The sequence below is a fragment of the Lingula anatina genome, chromosome 6 (genome assembly GCF_051362555.1).
Source record: "Lingula anatina isolate TDL-2025a chromosome 6, LinAna3.0, whole genome shotgun sequence".
NCBI classification, from domain to species: Eukaryota; Metazoa; Brachiopoda; class Lingulata; order Lingulida; family Lingulidae; genus Lingula; species Lingula anatina.
This window is the reverse complement of record NC_141772.1, coordinates 5,814,146-5,826,327: the sequence shown is the minus strand read 5'-3', so window position 1 is coordinate 5,826,327 and position 12,182 is coordinate 5,814,146.

The following is a 12,182-nucleotide window of genomic DNA, read 5'->3' as shown; positions in this document are numbered from 1 at the left end:
GGGATTGACTACAGCTGGTGCAAGAAACCAATGTATACATTCTGCTGTAGTAGAGTCACAAAAAAGATCACAAGTTTCTGCATATAGAAGTTTTGGAAATGTCAGTTTATGTGAGAGTCGTTGTGCAGTAGCGAAGTTTGTATACACAGAAGGGAGAAGGGCAGATTTAGATAAACATGTTCTGCTTGGATAACATTTTGTAAAAGCAGGAAATCTTGCAGATAAGAGTTGGCTGTTTGCATGATACAATGACTGCACTCAGTGAACTTGAATTGAAAAGTAATCCCACTGTGATGCTTTTTTTCGTCCATGAGAGGTTATCTGTTATTGTCATAAGATGGGCAAGTGCTTAATGTTTGTTTAACAAGTTTTCTATGAATCTTTGATAAAACTTTATCTGTACTCTTCTTTCCGACTGGTAAAAGTTCTCACATGGCATAGTTGAATTAAGAGACCCCAAAATATTTTGTTTACTGTCTATGATGAAGAAACATTTGTGTTCTCATGGGTGGTCAGAACATTGAAACCTGATTCACCAACTGATGAAAAACATCGAAGTACTCATATTTGATTTTTGTAGTCAAAACCAGCTTATTATATCTAGCTGTGTATAAATTGCATTTGCTGAATTTGAATATTCCTCTCTCAGTACAAAATGCCTTCCCAATCACTCTTATGGATATTGCTTAGTCATAATTTTAATAATCTCAAACACTGCCTCCTGATTGTGTGAGGTACTGCCAGTCAAAGTTTATCTGATATATTCAGCTCCAAATCAGACTTTTTCAGCATTTTGGTGGTGGGGTTGTTAAAGAACAGGGTGATATGTATTTTCTTATCAGATTTTTTGGAATTTTGTTGTCAAAAACTTTTGGGGAAAACAGAAAGAAAAAACACTGCCTTGTAAACAACTATGAATGTCCTCTATAACCTCTCAAACCTCTCAGACAGCTGATGTCCAGCTGAACGAGACTAAATTTCTCAAATGGTATGTGGAATGTGAAACTGTCTGATCAGACAGGCTGTAGTTAGATAGAAAATCACACCTAGGATCTTCATGTCTGTCCAGACATGGCCTGGTAAGACTGTATATCACCCAATATTGTGTTGTCAAGTAAACTGATTGGATATCCCAACTGCCCATAAGGTAAACTAATAAATTCAAATTGGAACAATTCTTGGGTGTAAAATATTCTTGACTCAACACACCTGACAGACCTGAATTGTTTCAAATTGTTGGACAGACTCTAGTTAGGCAGGAATTCACACCTTGACCGCTAAATGTGACCCCTGACCTCCACCATATGCCAGTAATTATCTGAAATGAAAACCATGTGGGGGCTCTCAGTGAAAGTTGTAGTAGTGGTAACTCAGGATATACACTCATTACTGACCAGCGAAGGAACTGACCAGTAGAGATTTTATCAGAAAAAAAAACCTGACTGAAGCCATTCATGGAAGACATTTAATTATGTGCACTTTTAATTTCCGAAATTTATACAGAAAATAACCATGGATGGGGAGAAGTTACAGTATTAGCCAATCAGGATTGGCACTGGATGGATTTCACTGATTGGCGGGCCTAAAGAACTGTGTGTAGTGGTATTAGCCTTTTGCAAGTGAGAGTTAAACATATTAACTTATGACTTGGGGAAATTATGGCATCGTGATAATTTGAAAGGTGAGGCTTAAAAAATAGTCAAAAATGTGTTTTGCTTCCTTAAATTTTATTTCTTTTTCAAATTTAAGTGATTACGTGTATAAAGTGGGGTATAATGGTTATCTTGATTGTATTCATGCCTCCAATAAGTGCTGTTGGTAGTTTGTGTTTAGATGCTAAACCATTAGCTTTTTGAAGAAAAAAAAAAGCCACTGAGTTCTTGCAGTTGTTTCCAACCATAGAGAACCAGATCCTAAAACTTTGTCATTGTTAATCAGGTATATGGGTCTTGAGATTTAAAACACAGATGGCACCTCTACCCAATATACACACATCATTGCTGAGATGAGCACAGACCACAACTTTTAAGAAATCAATATAATAATAATAATAATTATTATTATTATTATTATTTGACACCATTATTCATTCAGATATGCAGTCAAAATAGGGAGGTAAATTTGCAGATAAAATGTTTATATAAAGAAATGGCAGCTATTCTATGCCATCTTCCTAAGTTCTTAATTACCGGGGACACTGGAGTCACAATTAATGCTTTACTTCAGTTTTCCCAAGTGTATGCTTCAATTTTTTGTTTGTGTTTAAAGTGTGAGTATTTTCGTCTCTGCCTTTCTTGTGTTTTTAAAGCTTTTAGTTGTAACATTTAGTTAAATGCATTTAAATCCCAAGGGATTTTTTATTACAGTAGCCTGTTCAGCTCTCTCAAATTAGCGGACTTATACACACCACAACTCAGCCTGGTGCATCATCCTACTTGGTAGTGACTGTGGGACCATTCCCAGGCCCTGTCGTACCAACTTTGGATCGATCTATCTCCAAGGGGATTCTCGCTAAATTGCAATCAAGTAAAGCAGCTTAGATGTCTGTCATGCCTACTAAAGCTGCAAGGGGGTAATTAATTATCATTTAGCAGCTTCAATAGGTGTGCCAGACATATAAACTGCTTAAGCTGAAAGCAATTTAATGAGAAACCCCTTGGAAATGAATCGATCCTATGAGATCAATCTAGGTATGGGAACTCAGTCTTTAAGTCCTACCCAGTGTGCACTCACTGTCTTCTTTTCAGGACTAGAAATTGTATCTGTTGTATAGGAGTGATGATTGTAAAGAAGAGTGTCCAGTTGGCACGAAGGCCAAAGTACTCTATAGGTGTACAGGTGTGGAAGACTCACTGGTATATGTGACCATGATGGTCTTCAATCTCAGTTCAATTTCACCAGAAATGAGACACCTTCTCAAGAACACTTTATGTATTCTGGGTACCAAGTGCACTGTTTAACAATTGGAAACTGCTTTCAGATGTTTGTTGCAAGAAGTGGATCTGTGTCATGGCCAGATAACATTGCGTGTCGCTGTATACGTAATCTGATGACAAAAGTAAGGCCAATATCCAATCCAAAATAGCCCTGTCTAAACACGCCTTAACTAGGAACTCAGAATTAAGTCCCAAAACAGGATCAATGCAATGCCTAACAAACCAATATACATGGCACCACAGAGCACTTTAAACTCCCACAAAAAATAAAACCATGGACTGGTTAATGTCCTACCATGTGGACAGGGAAAAAAGGCATGTGGGTGCATTAACAATAAAACTGCCATACTGAATAGTTCGAGCTAACTCCTTGGGAACTCTTGCTGAATGCATTCAGATTACAAGATACCTCCTAGCCTTGAGTAGAATGCAGAAAAGTGATTGGAAACAAGACGAGGATATATAATCTGTCAATTTGATTGTATTCAGCAAGAGTCCCCATATGCATGGAGTTGGGTAGATCTGAGTAGTACGATAGACTAATTGTGAGCACACCTTAAGACAAGTAAAGTCATCTTAGGCTGTATCAGAGTTGCTGATTCAGTTTATGAGTACACTATACCATAATAAAGCTTCTGAAGAGGGCCAGGGGAAGGGGTTTGGTTGGTAGGGGGCATTTTGTAGTTGTTTCCTGTAAAATGTTCAGATCTGCCAGAAATGAATGGCATTGTGTGTGTGTGTGTGTGTGTGTGTGGGGAGGGGGGGTTATAGTTGTTTCCTTTGGAAAAAAATTATTACAATGTGTGAGGGGGTGTTGGTAAAGTGTGTGTGTTAGTTTGTAATAGTTATAGTACATATACTCGAAAAAAAATTCAGAGAAAGTTCCAAGCAAAGTTCAAGGCAGCTGGTAACCAGATACCGCTTAAAAAAACATAAATCTGAACAAATTGTTTTGGAAAATGATGCTTATCCACATCAATTTCAACCTCTGGGCCCAACTCTCTCAGTGTATCCCCTTTTTGCAGGTAAAAGCATGCAAAGATAACATTTGAGTATTCAGAACAGGAACTAATTGTGGTTTCAGAAACAACTTATCAAGTTTCCAATCCTTTGAGTCTCTGCTCCAGGGCACAGGTCTGTCAAAAGTGAAGTGAAGAGGACAGAACTTTGGCTAATTGTGGTCAAAAATGTGGTTCCATTGGGTAATAGGCCCCCTGACATTGGGCAATTTATTTATTCTGGTTCTTGGTGGTTTTGTATGTAAACAATCAGGAGCACCTATTGGGTTTCTGTCCTATCTCTGTAATAGCCTTGTCTGTTGAGTCTGCCGCCTGGCCACAAACTAGATAGCAGACTTCTCAGTGCAGTTTGCTGCAGTACTGGAAAAACTGATGAATGGAAGATCTGAGTTTAGTACAAGAGGGGAATAGTATTGGCAAATCAGGATGAAGGAGCTGATGGGCAAGTTATGAGTCTATTATAAGGTTATGAATTAAATGACAAGTTGTAAGGGGGTTCTTCACTGAATTAAGAGTTTATTAATTTGTGAAATTGGAAGTGTGCTAATGGTTGGCTGGTGAGCTGCAAATAAGTTGGATACAAAAATTAAGTTATTTTTTTAGCACAAGTCATTTATAAGTGAGTTTATGTCCAGGAAACCTACTGTTGTAGCCACTTGCAACCTAGAATAAGATCTCTGGGTGTGTCTCGTATCCAGCAGTGCATGATACTGGATAAAAAAAACAGTTCAGTGAAAGAATCTGAGGCAGAAACACTCCTTGTACTGTAAGGTAGGATAATGATAATCAGCACATTGTATAGAACATTAGTATCTGCTACAGTTTTACAATTTGTCTTTAGTATAGTTCCACAATTTTGCCCAAATAATAGCTGAAGCATTGTGTATTAAATTCTCAGTTCTTGTTAAAAGATCAAAAATAGCTTCTAACATCGTAGAAAATGGCAATTCATATATTAATAGCAAAATATCATTCTGAAACAATTAAAATCTGAATGCCATTAAGTTAAAAGTAATATGATAAGTTAATGTATGTATGTATTTAAGGTAACAAATTTCAAAAGCTGCATGGTTGTTTAGAGTAATAGTGAGAAAGTTGTGAAACACTGGATGTGGGTAAAGTACGCATCTTTGACATCTTTCATCTTTCAGATCTTTAGATCAAACCAAACTGATACATGCTTCAAAGAGATTTCAATGAGAAAAGATAGCTTTTATCTGTTGAGTAAGGTTATGGGAACTCTACAGTGCTTCATGGTGTTTCATTTAGTATGTTGTGTGATATGATCAGAAAGAAGGCACTTCCAAGCTATTTTCTGGGGCTCACATGCAGTGTAATTGACACCATCACTGTTTTTTCTGCATGAAACAAATAGCTCGGAGCCAGGCAGAGTACAAGAAAATCTAAAAATAAATGTAACGAGTGCTCATTACAGATATTCTTCCTAAATGATATCAGCAACTCATGCATTCCCAACTGGCATATAAAATGCTTAAAAGAATAAAGATTTTATTGCTGAGAGCTGGTTCAACTAGCATTGGCTGTTGAGATCTTCAGAATCATACGATACATTAAATGCACTGAAGGATAACAGAAATAACTGTATGTCAAATGGACAGCCCATTATTCATTTGTTGCATAAATTCATGGTTTATGTATATGTAACCAGGTTGGTAACAGAGATTTGGCAGTATTTAATGTGAAAAATATATATTTGGAAACTCCAATGTACAGTAGAACTTTCAATATTTTGGGGCCCAGATTTTGTTCCTCTCACACACAGGATACAGGTATATATCTTAGCTATGGTGACAAAGAGGGAGGGGCAATTTCTCAGGGGTCTCTCATCTTCTCCTGGGGGGGGGGCTCTCTTAGCAATGGAGATGAACCTTCTTTTTAGAGGATTGTGCAGGGTCCAACATGCCACACATCTGTTGCGTGTGTCTTTTAAATATATTAGATCATTATAATATATTTGGCTACACTGTGGCATTGACTATGTGATCAATTTCATTGTGCTAAGCAATTACGATAAAACTAATTACTATTCCTCTTTGAATATATTTAATACTATTGAAAAATTGAACTCAGCCTCAGAATGTTTAGCAGTCTAATTTTTGATCGTTAGTCTGAAAACATTAGCTAAATAAGATATGACTGACAATGATATTATCTGGTATGTGATAACCTCTAATAATTGTGACATGGTATTATGGTAGAGACCACTTATCTTTGTTGTTACCAAGGCTTTTATGCCAATATTTCATTAAATACCAAAAGTGAAATTATATATATATTTTAGATGGAAGTGCCATGTTCTTGAAGGTCATAAGAAGAACCATAAGAATTTCCTTATTCAGTCAACTCAAAACTGCATTTTATTCCAGAGAAATCTGAGAACTTAATTATGACATCTGATTTATTGCCAACAAATATTACAGGATCTCCATCCCTCACTGGATGTTGGGACATGCATATGTTAATTATGAATTTCTGCATGTGAGTTTCTCAGCAATTGCATGCCTCTGCCTCCCAATTCCTGTCATAAATATGCAGGAGTAATGGGCAAATCCAGGTTCTTATGTAACATGGCACCATATAGAAAATGGACATGACAGCTGAATATGATGTTGGAATTCTCTCGATGGGAACTTCAGCTCTCAGTTCAGTTATCAGTCATGTTAACAGTTCAGTTATCAGTAATGTTAATGGTGAGTGAGGGTGCAGGGTGGTATTGCCATTGCTTTCCTGAAGAACTTGGCCAGAACAGAACAGTTTTGTACAAATGGTTCTATAACATTAACTTCAAGAAGGACACACTTAGTTGGAATACCCTTGCTCAGCTGTATTGTCATTGCTTTCCTTAAGGCTAAAACCAAGGCAGTTCAGTTTTGCAAAAAGATCTGCTTGATTGCAACTTACTTTGGAATCCCTCTTTGCTCACTGATGGATTACCTTCAGGATTACAGAGCAGAAAGTTGCAATAAAGATTTTTTCTCCTGCATTTTGTTCTTAAGAAACTGACTACAACTTCACAGAGTTCAGGAGGTGGTCTAGTTTAAGGCTTCTCTACTGGTTTTATGGGATATTTACCTCCAAAACAGTTCAAAAGAGGACATTATTTATGACTTAAGATCATTTCATTGGTCACATCAAGTAAGTTTTAGTGCTAACAGATTGAAATGATAAGAGGTAGACCTATTTTTGAAGTATTCATAGGAGGCAACTTTTGATTGTGAATTTTCCCTGTTTTTTCTTGTCCTTTTTCAGATGCATACCAGTTTGGCTTGACTTGCTTTTTTTCTCCAGAGGTACAGAACTTTGGTATAAATTCCATTGCATTTCATTTTCTTTTCTCTGAAAATCTTTTCAGCTTAGTATACCTGTTTGATTTGAATATAAGATTAGTACATTTCTTTCTTTTCCAGCCCAGAAACATTAATCCGTTGCAATGAACTTGTAAAAGACCTATTTCACAGATTCATGTAATCGGTAAGTAGTCCCATCAGAAAGATATTAAATGACTAACATAAAAAATTCCTTACCTGAACAGTTTTATAGGAAAAAGTTAAGTGGCATCTTCAGGAAAAAAAAGGGCTAAATCTCAATCCTTCCTCACATACAATCTAGCTATAATAATCTCACCCTCTCGATTGTTAAATCAGTACTGATATATGGTACTGTCGGGGATATCAAGGGACGGGTGTGTTTGTAGCAGACAGAGACACAGAATTTTAACACTTTGACAGTGCCATTCTTAGTTTTGCAAAAGCTGTAAGAAAATTGGTAGAAGAGAAATATCTAACTTCCTTGTGCTGCAAACACCCCCCACCCCACACCCCCAGTAACATATTTTCAAACAAGTGAATAGACACCAAATCATGCATGTAATTAAGGATTAAAGGCAAATTAACACAAAGAGTAAACAATGGTACAGTATAATTTTGATATCAATAATTATTATAAGTGGCACCGGTTTTGTAACAAAGTGATCCATCATTGTGATCAATGAGTTAATTCGCCAAAGTGTACTGAGAATTCCCAGTTCTGATCTAATGCTTTTACTACCACACCACAGATACAAAACATGAGCTAAGGTACGTGATCTGTTAGGTACCATGGTATCTCCTCTCTACCCATCCATCTGCTGTATATATAAACATGGCATGTAGGATTGCAAAATGTAATTTGTTCCTGGGCTGAGGGATAACAGTCAACACTACGGGAATCCAATTCTTATAGAGACATTTAGGCTTTTAGAGTCCAGGTAGGGACTGTGTCAGAGAGGTTACATGGGCAGCTTAACGAATTTGTTTGATTGGGTTTTGGAGAAATGAAGACCACAGGATTAGTTGGATTATGTAAGACACGGAAAGTGTTCTCTTACTCTTCTATGAAGTTTTGTGTGTATGTGTGCGTGCGTGTATGTTCTTTTTTGTGTGCCAGTCTGTGTTAGTGTTATTTATCAAGGGTTTACATATGGAAAGGTGGTATGACATTTTATGTGATAAGTGAAATTACCAGTGATAAGAGATAAGTATTGATTTGTAATTAGTCTTTAGTGTACAGATTTATCAGCATTTACAGATACAACCTGGATGAAAGTTTGCTTAAAAACTCAAATTTTATATCACTTAAAGTTTGACCGCAAGTCAAGCATGCTCAGTTTCCATTAATAGGCATTTATCCAATTGTTCTGAAACTGTTGAAGGTCTTTTAACAAGCTAAAGACCCCTCTCTCTTGCCCCTCCCCCAAACACAGGCACACTCGGCCTTGGACCAGCCTTTTCTTGTAAGTGATTGTTTGCATGTTTAAACACAATCACTTCTTTTTTCATTTCTGCTTATACTTATTAATGATTTGATGAAGCGCGTACATAATTGCATGGAGACTCTAGGGAGATATCACCCCCTCCTTCTCAACTGTCACCCTTGCCCAGACATTATCCAAGGGGCCTAGTAGACCAGGCTGCTAATCAGTGATTATTATTATTTACTTATTTATGAAGTTTTAGCACAGAAAATTAAAATTTTATATTATAAGGGTCTCTATTCCTAAATGAATGCAAGAGGCAAAAGAAAACATGTATAAACTATAGTTTAAATAATGATATAAAAAAGATCTGCTATACTCATTGTAGACCCTTGCTAGTTATTGAATAGATCACATTCTTGATTTATTACTGCATCGTTTATTTTTCTGAAGTTCTTGCAACAAGAAAAAAATTGCAATTTATCAGATACCAGCACTCGGCAAATAGTGTTCTCTTGTTTTTAAGCTTATATTTATCATTTCCATTTTCTTAATTCTTATTCTAAAAAAAATTATCAGCAAATTGAAACAAATACATAGTAGATGAGGACATCTTTTTGTAATATACTTCATAATAAATGAATGGAAATATTGCTTGATTTTGTTTCATTTAGCTTGATCAATGCATTGTTTTATTTTTCCTGTTTTCAGGGGGGGGGGGGGGATAAGGAGGAGGTACCTGCAAAGTTTAGGGGAGGGAGGGCATGTCCTACTTTGCACCCCTGAATTCACATTAAGTCCAAAGTTAAGACTGTTACACATTTGTATGATTTTTTTCTAAAAGTATAATTTTGGCTTATTTTGTGCACATGAAGTAGTGCATGGCACTTAGCAGACTGGAACGTAAGGAAGGATGAAGTCCTCTGGGAGACTTGGGTATTGCTTTTGATGGATAATTTAGTATACAGTATAGTACACATTAAAAGTGCACAGAGCACCCCCTACCCCTACCCCACTTCAATCATTATCATGTCTTACAAAGAATGACAACTGTCAAAGTGTGATGAAATCTTCGAAAATTTTTTGTGTAGTTATAGCTTTTATTGTTGAATTTCTGTATTAACACTTAAGTGGTACAATAGAGCGAGATGGAGAATGAAGTCCACTGGGAATGGAGGCAGTTGTTTCAGACATGCAATGTAATCCAGAAGTTCCAGAAGTCGACTGTTTTATTTTTTTCTCCGCGTTATTGGTGCCTGTAAAATACTGGACTGTGCAGTTTAATTGGGTCTTTGGAAACCTAGCACAATTTACCAAATGCCAAATAATCGCTGCCTAATTGAATTGTTAGCATTCTTGATTTGCTTAGCTTGGCACAAGATATTGATGTCTGCTAGGTTTAATGTCATTACCAGTCATATATCCAACAGGGACTCCTTTTATAAAAGTCCTAATTGAATAGGGACATTATTGATAGGGCATGCGTCTGTAATGTCTTTTCATTTGGTCACAGGTTAGGGATCAGTAGGCAAAATTTCATAATTTTTTCTTATAAAATTTGATTTTCTGCTTAATTAATATTTCCAGTATTGCAGGCTCATGTTATGACTCAATACCACAGAAATGTGTAGTATCAATAACTATTTTTGAATAAGAAATTGTATAAGAATATTTTACTTCATGAATAATTTAATTAAAAAAATATCATGTTGTCATTATTGTCCCAGAAAATATAATTTAAAAATTAAAGAGAGATTATTTTCAAAGATTACGTGGAAAATAAAATTTGAAAAATGAAATCAATTTGAAAATAGCAATTTGTTTAAAGGTATAATTTGTCTTCAGTTATTGTTCAAAATTATTGAACAAGCAAATCCAGATGTGGAGAATATGAATTTCAATTGGTTATGAGTATGAATCAATAACATTTATGTCATATTGGGTAGTAAAAGATATCATTTCACCCAGTCCTGCATCTGACTGGCCCTGTGTGAATTTAAGCTGACAGGGAGAGCAGACCACCAGATCAGTTTCATACTACACACTCTCTCATGAATTTGATGCCTCTCTGTTGTATTTTTCAGGCCACATTCTTCCAGCAGAACATGACTTGATTAACAAAACAGAAGGGGGTAAAAAAGCTACTAATGGTTGTGGCAATGATACATAGCAAGAAGACTTTTAAGGGAGTAAAACTGGAGCAGGAAGGCACAACGAATGAAGGAGCAAGCATACTGTTATGTTTTTTCTACTGATTCAGACTGTAAGAACTCATGACAGGGAAGGACTCTAAGACCAAAAAGAAGTATCGTTTAACAAGAGATGCCCAAAAATGAAACTGGAGGAACATACTAGAAACTAATTCCAATTTTTTTTTTTTAGAAAGAAGGGCTTTGATTTTAATTTGATTTTGAAAAAAAGCACTACAAGTAAAACTGACAGCATCAGAATAGAGAGATGAGATATTGAACTTAATTTTTGTTGCAGCCATTAAAAAACAATTTCTGGCCTCCAAGGACTTTACTCTAGTTCAGTTGATATATTTCAATAAAAAGGAAGCACACGATAAAACAAAGACCAACCAGGGTAACAGAAACTTGCTCAAGAGCATATCTCAAATATGCAACGGAAATTATAAATTGTGAGAGAAAAATGCACATTCACTGGCTTTGAAAAGTGGCCATTGTTTTCAAAAGGGAGGCCCATTCCTTTGATTGATAGCCCCAAAGGAGGCAGACTTTGAGTTGGGGCGGCAGTTTCTATACAGGATATCCTCCAAAGGAACTGCACAGTCGGTGTCCCTCTGCTCTGATGGTGTAACTACCACATCCTCTGAGAGTTCACATCTCTTCCATCTCTCAAGTATTAAAGGTGGCATAAAAGGTGCACCAGCAAGTTGATCTTGCAGAGAGTTGTTGGTGATGAATGATGGAGGAAGCCTTGGTGACAGTGAAAGTCAGGCTTCTCATAGATTATAGCACAGTCATTTACTCAGAACATTTCTGAAGGAAAATATTGCTTGGTCAAAGTGGCAAGGGAGGAAAGAAACACACCCACTCTGGAGAATACTGTGAAAGCAAAGAAGGACAGTTTTTTAATGTGAATTGCTCAGGCTTCTTTTAATAAGGATTATCATTTTAGAACAGGAATTGCAACGTTAAACAAATTTCAGAAAGTTCGAAGGATGTAAGTGATCTCTGTTGCGGAAGAGCAAAGAGCTGCAACTGTCAAAACTTCAATACATTTTGTTTTATAAAAAATAATTTATGAGTACATAGACCTGTCAAAAAAGGAGAGGGAAAAAAACACCAAGAAAGTAACCTTGCAGGAAATAGGAAGTGTGGTGAATGACAGAGTTGATAGGATGGCAATTTTTTTAAAGAAATAGTTGGGCTTCTTAAGAGTACTAGCAATGTCAACCAAGCCCCTTGATTAATGAGGTTGTTACTGGGACAGTGGGAAAACCATTCAACT